This window comes from Phyllobates terribilis, unplaced genomic scaffold (genome assembly GCF_046119375.1).
Source record: "Phyllobates terribilis strain yellow unplaced genomic scaffold, ASM4611937v1 Scaffold_370__1_contigs__length_1879735, whole genome shotgun sequence".
Classification (NCBI taxonomy): domain Eukaryota; kingdom Metazoa; phylum Chordata; class Amphibia; order Anura; family Dendrobatidae; genus Phyllobates; species Phyllobates terribilis.
The window spans coordinates 731682-741282 of NW_027363130.1; positions in this window are offsets into that span (position 1 = coordinate 731682).

Consider the following 9601-nt stretch of genomic DNA (forward strand, 5'->3'; position numbering starts at 1 on the left):
TCTGGTCGGGTATGAGCTTTTACCTTTACGACAGCCAACTGTCTTGGTAGCTGCACCGCTTCCATCAATTGTCTGACGCTTTCAGCATTTTTCACAGGAGAACCTGCAGTCAGAGCTTTGAGCTCTGCTTCCTGTGCTGACATACTGGGAGGTAAGGCTGTAGCCTCTACCAATGTATCTTCAGTTGTGACAGCATATCCAGTATGAAACCTGCCAGAGTGTCTTCTTTTAATTGTCATATAGGGGCTGCATCAGACGTGAGGCGTCTGGGATCCATTGTCTGCAATATGTGCATAGTCCAAGGAACTGTTGCAGCTCTATGGGATCTTTTGGGAATGGTAGCAGGTAGATGGTCGTCTTTCTTTCTTCTGCGAGATGTCTGGCACCCTGAGTAAGGCAGTGGCCTAGGAAGACCACTTGACCGAGGCAAAACTGAAGTTTCGAGGCTGAGACTCGACAATTCAGTTTTGCCAGATGCTTGAGAAGGCTAACACTGGCCCTGATGGACACTTGCTCCGTGGGGGCACACAAAAGAAGATCATCCACGTATTGTAACAGTACTACCTCAGAGTTGTCCAGCTGCCATGGCAGCAGACAGCTAGACATGTTCTTTGCAAACTGATTAGGCAAAGATACCGGTGGAAATAAATGGCAGGGCTAGGGTTGGGACCGCATGAAGCTGTGATGCGTATGCTATGGTGTTTTGAATTGTTTCTGTGAGCAGGTGTTGTGACCTGGGTACATCCAGGGGATCATATTTTGGTCCCATCGCATGTATAACATACTGACATGATGATCTTCATCATACACATTCCGGGTGTAGTGCTGCCTGTATTCCGGGTGTGCCAAGATGGCCGCCACCAAAGGGACATGTGGTCAGAGGCTGGAGGTGATGCAATGGGTGTAGCAACATGGCCGCTGCAGGAAGGGTTGGAACTTTGGGCGGACATAGGTATAACAGATGAGGATGGGGCACTAGGAGTGGCTTGGGTAGTAGCAAGGGGTGGACCTCCTGGACGGGGCGCGTGACATGCAACACAATACTCTGCTGACTGGAATTTGTACAGGTCCATCCCCCCCCCCCGTCTGCCATTATTGGGCGGTGGCTGGAGAGCAGTATCTTTGTAATACACATAACATGGCATCTTTCCCTTATTGTCTGTATTTTCTTCCTTCATCCATCCTTTTTTTTGGCTACAACTACTACAACTATCTTTTTTCTCTTTTTCAATAACGAGCTCACTTGGAGCCTGGATGCTGGATGGAGTGATGACAACTTGTCTCTTCAGAATTCCCCATAGGTGTTTGGTTGGGTTCAGATCAGGAGACACTTGGCCACAGAATCACTTTCATCCTGTTCTTTAGAAATGCAATGGTGGCCTACCAAGGGAACAGAGTGATGGCAGCATCTTTTCTTTCACTACAGAGCAAAACATCTGTGAATTCAAGATACCATCAATGAAATGTAGCTCCTCATGCAGCCCCACATAAGGACACGGCCACCACCAGGTCTCACTGTAGACACCATGCATTCTCATTGTATTCCTCACCCCTTCAATGTTATACAGTTTTGAAGCCATCAGTTCCAAAAAAAAACATTTATTTTGGTCTCATCACTCCAGAGTATAAAGTCCCAGGAATCTTCATATGTTTCCGCATGTGTCCTGGCAGATTGTAGGGCGGCTTTTGTGAACATGGGCTTTAGGAGAGGCTTTCTATGTGGACAACACCCATGGCTCTTCACGATTGCCCTGGTGCGGTGGCAATCGGGGTAATGGTGGTTAGGGTTGATGACAGCTGTGATTTGTCAAAAAACACAGCTGTCTTCAAGCCCTCAGGTTAGTAATGGAAAGGAAAGAGATCCCGGCACTCACCTGTAGTCAATCATTTATTCCACATCCTCAAATCTGCAAAACGTTTCAGCTCCTCCAGAGCTTTTGTCAATTGTGGGCAATCACATAGAAATACAACATTTATATAGAAAAAAAACAAGGAAATGACATCACAATGAAATAAAAAATGAAGAAAACTACAAACATTCATATAATCATATTAGTCTCATTATATAAAATATACACTGCTCAAAAAAATAAAGGGAACACTTAACAGAATATAACTCCAAGTGAATCAAACTTCTGTGAAATCAAACTGTCCACTTAGGAAGCAACACTGATTGACAATCAATTTCACATGCTGTTGTGCAAATGGAATAGACAATAGATGGAAATTATTGGCAATTATCCAGACACCCTCAATAAAGGAGTGGTTCTGCAGGTGGGCACCACAGACCACATCTCAGTACCAATGCTTTCTGGCTGATGATTTGGTCACTCTTGAATATTGGTTGTGCTTTCACACTCGTGGTAGCATGAGACAGACTCTACAACCCACAGAAGTTGCTCTGGTAGTGCAGCTCATCCAGGATGGCACATCAATGTGAGCTGTGGCAAGAAGGTTTGCTGTGTCTGTCAGCGTAGTGTCCAGAGACTGGAGGTGCTACCAGGAGACAGGCCAGTACACCAGCAGACGTGGAGGGGGCCATAAGAGGGCAACAACCCAGCAGCAGGACCGCTACCTCCGCCTTTGTGAAAGGAGGAACAGGAGGAGCACTGCCAGAGCCCTGCAAAATGACCTCCAGCAGGCCACAAATATGCATGTGTCTGCACAAACGGTTATAAATCGACTCCATGAGGATGATATGGGGGCCTGATGTCCACAGATGGGGGTTGTGCTCACAGCCCAACACCGTGCAGGACGCTTGGCATTTGCCACAGAACACCAGGATTGGCAAAGTCGCCACTGGCGCCCTGTGCTCTTCACAGATGAAAGCAGGTTCACACTGAGCACATGTGACAGTCTGGAGACGCCATGGAGAGCGATCTGCTGCCAGCAACATCCTTCAGCATGACCGTTTTGGCAGTGGGTCAGTAATGGTGTGGGGTGGCATTTCTTTGGAGGGCCGCACAGCCCTCCATGTGCTCGCCAGAGGTAGCCTGACTGCCATTAGGTACCGAGATGAGATCCTCAGACCCCTTGTGAGACCATATGCTGGTGCGGTTGGTCCTGGGTTCCTTCTAATGCAGAACAATGCCAGACCTCATGTGGCTGGAGTGTGTCAGCAGTTCCTGCAAGATGAAGGCATTGAAGCTATGGACTGGCCGCCCGTTCCCCAGACCTGAATCCGATTGAGCACATCTGGGACATCATGTCTCGCTCCATCCACCAACGTCACGTTGCACCACAGACTGTCCAGGAGTTGGTGGATGCTTTAGTCCAGGTCTGGGAGGAGATCCCACAGGAGACCATCCGTAACCTCATCAGGAGCATGCCCAGGCATTGTAGGGAGGTCATACAGGCACGTGGAGGCCACACACAATACTCAGCCTCATCAGGAGCATGCCCAGGCATTGTAGGGAGGTCATACAGGCACGTGGAGGCCACACACAATACTCAGCCTCATCAGGAGCATGCCCAGGCGTTGTATGGAGGTCATACAGGCACGTGGAGGCCACACACAATACTCAGCCTCATCAGGAGCATGCCCAGGCATTGTAGGGAGGTCATACAGGCACGTGGAGGCCACACACAATACTCAGCCTCATCAGGAGTATGCCCAGGCATTGTAGGGAGGTCATACAGGCACGTGGAGGCCACACACAATACTCAGCCTCATCAGGAGCATGCCCAGGCATTGTAGGGAGGTCATACAGGCACGTGGAGGCCACACACAATACTGACCCTCATCAGGAGCATGCCCAGGCATTGTAGGGAGGTCATACAGGCACGTGGAGGCCACACACAATACTCAGCCTCATCAGGAGCATGCCCAGGTGTTGTAGGGAGGTCATACAGGCATGTGGAGGCCACACACAATACTCAGCCTCATCAGGAGCATGCCCAGGCATTGTAGGGAGGTAATACAGGCACGTGGAGGCCACACACAATACTCAGCCTCATCAGGAGCATGCCCAGGTGTTGTAGGGAGGTCATACAGGCACGTGGAGGCCACACACAATACTGAACCTCATTTTGACTTGTTTTAAGGACATTACATCAAAGTTGGATCAGCCTGTAGTGTGTTTTCCACTTTGTACAGAACAAAGTATTCAATGAGAAGATTTCATTCATTCAGATCTAGGATGGGTTATTTCACTGTTCCCTTTATTTTTTTGAGCAGTGTATATACACAAAAATGAAAAAACGTCCATAACAAAGTATATTAACTATCAAATAAAATATGGAATTTTACACCAATACACATTGCCACACATATATATATATAGGCGTATATAGGAAATGCAAAAAAACCATAATAAGTTTTATTTATATAGCGCCAACATATTCCGCAGCACTTTACAATTAAGCGGGGACATGTACAGACAATAAATTCAATACAAGGTAAGACAGTTTAAACAGTTACATTAGGAGCGAGGGTCCGGCCGCTCGCACGCTTACAATCTACAAGGGAATGGGGGGACACAGTAGGTGAAAAGTGCTTGTTATTTCAGGTCTGGCAATTATAATAAATAGGGATTTTCATATAAAGCTGCATGATCCGGTCATCAGCCCGTATGTATAAGTGCAATAATCAAGTATCGAGTGCAGTTATCTTGTGCATGGAGGGTGTGGAGACAGATGAAGAGTAGGGAGCAGATTCTGAATAATATTTAGAAGGAGGGAACAGGGGAAAGTTAGTTTACTGAGTAGTTGAGGTGGTCGGCTTGTTTAAAGAGATGGGTTTTTAAAGCGCGCTTGAAGACATCGGGGCTAGGCATCAGTCGGATCGTCTGGGGTAGAGCATTCCAGAGAACTGGCGCAGCACAAGAGAAGTCTTGGAGACGGAGGTGCGAGGTTCGGATTATGGGGGATGTTAGGTCATTTGTAAAACGGAGGGCACTTGTAGGGCGATTTACAGAGATGAGAGAGGAGATATAAGGCGGCGCAGAACTGTGGAGAGCTTTGTGGGTGAGAGCGATGAGTTTATATTGGACCCTGTAGCGGACAGGCAACCAGTGTAATGACTGGCACAAGATGGAGGCATCGGTGATGCGGCTGGACAGAAATACGACCCTGGCTGCCGCATTCAGGATGGATTGGAGAGGAGAAAGTTTGGTAAGAGTGAGACCGATCAGAAGAGAGTTGCAGTAGTCCAGACGAGAGTGAATAAGAGCGACAGTAAGAGTTTTAGCAGTTTCAAAGGTGAGAAAAGGTCGGATTCTGGAGATGTTTTTAAGATGCAGGTGACAAGAGCGGGTGAGTGATCGGATATAGGGAGTAAAGGAAAGGTTAGTGTCGAATATGACCCCAAGGCAGCGGCCGTGCTGCTGGGAGTTATGGTTGAACCCTCCAAGGTAATTTCAATGTCAGGTAGAGTTGGGTTAGTAGAGGGGAGAAACATAAGAAGTTCAGTTTTAGAGAGATTCAGTTTAAGATAGAGGGAGGACATGATGTTAGAGACAGCGGACAGACAATCCTTGGTGTTTTGTATTAGGGTAGGGGTGATGTCAGGTGAAGAAGTGTATAATTTGTCGTCAGCATAGAGATGATACTGAAACCCAAATCTGCTGATTGTTTGTCCAATAGGGGCAGTGTATAGAGAGTAGAGGAGGGGGCCTAGGACTGAGCCCTGCGGGACCCTGATAGTAAGGGAACGAGGAGAGGAAGAGGAGCCGGCAAAAGATACAGTGAAGGAGCGGTCAGAGATGTAGGAGAACCAGGAGAGAACGGTTTCCATGAGGCCTATAGAGCGGAGCATAGTGAGGAGGAGCTGGTGATCCACAGTGTCAAATGCTGCAGAGAGATCCAGGAGAATCAGCAGGGAGCAGTGACCTTTGGATTTAGCTGTTAGTAGATCATTAGAGACTTTAGTGAGGGCAGTTTCAGTGGAGTGTAAGGAGCAGAAACCAGATCGTAGAGGGTCGAGGAGAGAGTTATCTGAGAGATAGCGGATTAGACGGGAGTGGACCAAGCGTTCCAGGAGTTTAGAGATGTAAGGAAGGTTAGAGACAGGTCTGTAGTTAGCAGTGCAGTTCTGGTCCAGGGATGGCTTTTTAAGTAAAGGGGTTATGATGGCATGTTTAAATGAGGAGGGAAAGATACCTGAAGAAAGAGAGAGGTTAAATATTTTAGTCAGGTGAGTGGTGACCACCGGTGAGAGAGACTGCAGGAGATGTGAAGGAATGGGGTCACTGTTGCAGGTTGTAGGTCAAGAAGAAGTGAGGAGCTGGGTAACTTCTTCTGTAACAGCCTCAAAGATGGCTAGTGAGCTTGAATTGCGACAGGGAAGGGGATCCAGGCACTGAGGAGATTGGGCTGAGATGTCCTGATGGATGTGGATTCTAACCCCATTATAATAACTGGGACTATACTCCGTGGATAATGTAATGACATTATTGGTAGCGGCTGTCGTGCATTATATTATGTGTGAATATGGGATATTATATGTTGTATGCTTCCTTCCCGCAGATACTATACTCCGGGTCCATTTAACTCTTTCCATGCAGGACTCTTTTTTTCCTATAGGACTCATGAGATTTGTATGCAGACCCTGATGGTAACAGTTTCCTGGCTCCTCAGCTAAGTACAGGTGTGATGTAATTATCATAATTAATCTGTTACATTCATTGGTCGCCATTAACATGGGACTTGTGTATTTGTTTCTTGTAAATAGCACCATTGTGTTTTCAGCAAACAGTCCTGAGTAAGACCCCTCAGGGGGTGGAAACACTTTGGTGTTCACACTAGCTGGTCGTGTTGCTGCCCTGTATTTTAAGCACTTTGTGAATAAACTTCTTCTTCTGTTACTTTTGGATCTCTGCTGGAACTTGTATTGTTACATTTGCTGTTCAGGCCGGTCCCGGGACTTCTGAGCGGATCCCTGCAGCTGTGTCCTGGATACTACTTACTGCTGAGCTCATCTTCCATTCTCCTCCTCCCTGCATATATCATTCCCATTATTAAGGAGTGGGTCTCCTACACATTTATTGTGTATATGTTATAATACCCCCGGTGGCACTAAAAACCATCTCTGACAAAACGCCAGCGGCCTGGACCTCCAAGGCGTAGAGAGCCAGTTCATGCCACTTGTGTAGCTTCAATACCCAATAGCTGTAAGGCACAGAGGAATCACGGAGGACGTTGATACGGTCAGCAAGGTACTCCTTCAGCATCTTCCAAAACTTTTCCCTTCTTGTCAGAGTGCCTCACGAATCAGGGCCTAGGCGCTGGGAGGGTCTGAGAAAACTGTCCCAGACCTTTGACAGTGTTTCCCTGTCTCTGGTTTGTGTCTCCCTCACCTGTACTCCTTGGTTATCCAACAATATGTGACCTCTGCCACCAGCGTTGTCAGATAATTCTTCATCAAGGGCCTTCTGGTACTGCAACATTTTAATAGACTTCTCTGCCAGACTAGAACGTTCTCCTTGTAGCGCGGGTCTAGAAGTGTGACCAACCAGTAATTACTGCTGCTCAAAATGCATATAACGTGAGGGTCACAGGAAAGGCAGCAGAACATAAAGTCAGCCATGTGTGCCAGACTGCCAACAGTCAAGACTTCCCTGTCCTCACCAAGAGGACGACTGTCCATGTTCTCTTCCTCTTCGCTCTCCCTCTTCTCGGGCCATCCAAGCTGAATAGACGGTACGAATGTGGTGTGGGTAGTACCGTCTGTAGCGCTGGAACCCAGCTCCTGATCTTCTTCACCCAATCCACATTGGGGTGAGATGAGGCTGGGCTGTGTAGCATCACCCTGTATAGTTCCTTGCTCCATCTCATTGTGCTCTGCCTGCAAAGCCTCCTCTTTAATTGTGAGCGAGTGTTTCAGTAAGCAGAGAAGCGGGATGGTGACGCTAATTATGGAGTCATCACTGCTCACCATCCTGGTTGAGTCCTCAGTTTTGGAGGACGGCACAGATGTCAGACATCCATGCCCACTCATCAGCTCTTATGTGCGGAGGCTGACCTGAATACCGACGGGCATGTTGAAGCTGGTACTCAACAACTGCCCTCTGTTGCTCACAAATCCTTCCCAACATCTGCAACGTTGAGTTCCAATACGTGGGCAGTGGAAGCTGTAGCTGACTTTCTAAAATGGGCACACATGCAGTGTACTTTCACAAAGAGCTCGGGCAGATCTGGGTAGGTTTTGAGAAACCGCTGAACCACTAATTTGAGCACATGGGCCAGGCACGGTACATGTGCGAGATTGCCAAGCCTCAGAGCCTCCACCAGGTTCTGGCCATTGTCGCACATGACCATGCCTGGCTGTAGGTTCAGTGGTGAGACCCACAGATCTGCCTGCTCTGTTAAAGCTTTCAACAACTCTGCAGCAGTGTGCAGTTTGTCACCTAAGCATATTAGCTTCAGCAGAGCCTGTTGCCGCTTCGCGGTGGCAGTGCTTCCAGCTTGCGACTGATGTGGTCATTTTGGATATGCAGGCTGAAGAGGAGGAATAGATGCAGGAGCTGTAGAATGTGTGGGGAACTCTGATTGACCCAGGGCTCGCAATCCTCAGCGTCAGGAGGACGTGTTCCGTCCCAGGGTCCGACTGGGTCCTGGCTTCCACAGTTTTAACCTAGAGTGCCGTCAGTGAGATGTACCGTCCCTGACCACAAGCACTTGTCCATGTGTCTGTGGTTAGGTGGACCTTCCTAGTAACTGCGTTGGTGAGGGCACGGGTAATATTCTGGGACACGTGCTTGTGTAAGGCTGGGACTACAAACTGGGAGAAATAGTGGTGGGTGGGGACCAAGTACCGAGGGACGGCCGCCGCCATGAGGTTGCGGAAATCCTAAAGGCAACATTTCCAGTGCAAGCCGTCGAGAAATGTGGCAGTTTAGTATTGTGGCCTGAGGGTGGTTGGCTGCGTATGTGCGCTTGTGTTCCAAGGGCTGGGCCATAGACAGGGGATTGTCGTGCACGCACAACAGCGGAACAGGTAGTGGTGTCACCCGCAGACACTGTTGCTGGACCCTGGCGCTCTGCCCAACTAGTCGGGTGCTTTGCTGTCATGTGCCTGAGCATGCTGGTTGTAGTCAGGCTGGTAGTTTTGCTGCCCCTGCTGATGCTGGCATTACAGATGTTGCAAATGGCCTTTTTTGGGTTAACTGTACAGTCTTTAAAAAAGAGCAAGATTCGGGAAGACTTAGCAGCTGGACTGGCAACGTCCACTTCCCCGTCCCTTGCCACATGCCTTGCCAACTTTAAATGGAGTATAATATTTGACACATTCCCAAAAATGTCTGTATTATTACTGCAGTAATATAGGATCATGTCTAATGACCACAGTTTTAGGTAGTGGCCTAATAGATATGCTATTGGTCAGCGACCAAGTGTGAATAGGTTTGAACACACAACTGGCAGGCTTTAAATGGAGTATAATATCTGTCAAACAGGAGAAAAAAGAAACCAGCTTACCCACACTTCCTGGCGTCCTGAAGCTTGGACCTCAAGGGACCACTTGCGTTAGAAGTAAAAATACAAAATGTTCCAGCTTCTGTCATGCGCATTTAGATTTTAATGGTAAAATGGAAATTCCATGGAGAAAAAAGGCAAAGCAACGTGTTTCAGACGCAAGCCTGCGTTCTTAGTCAAAGCTATACCT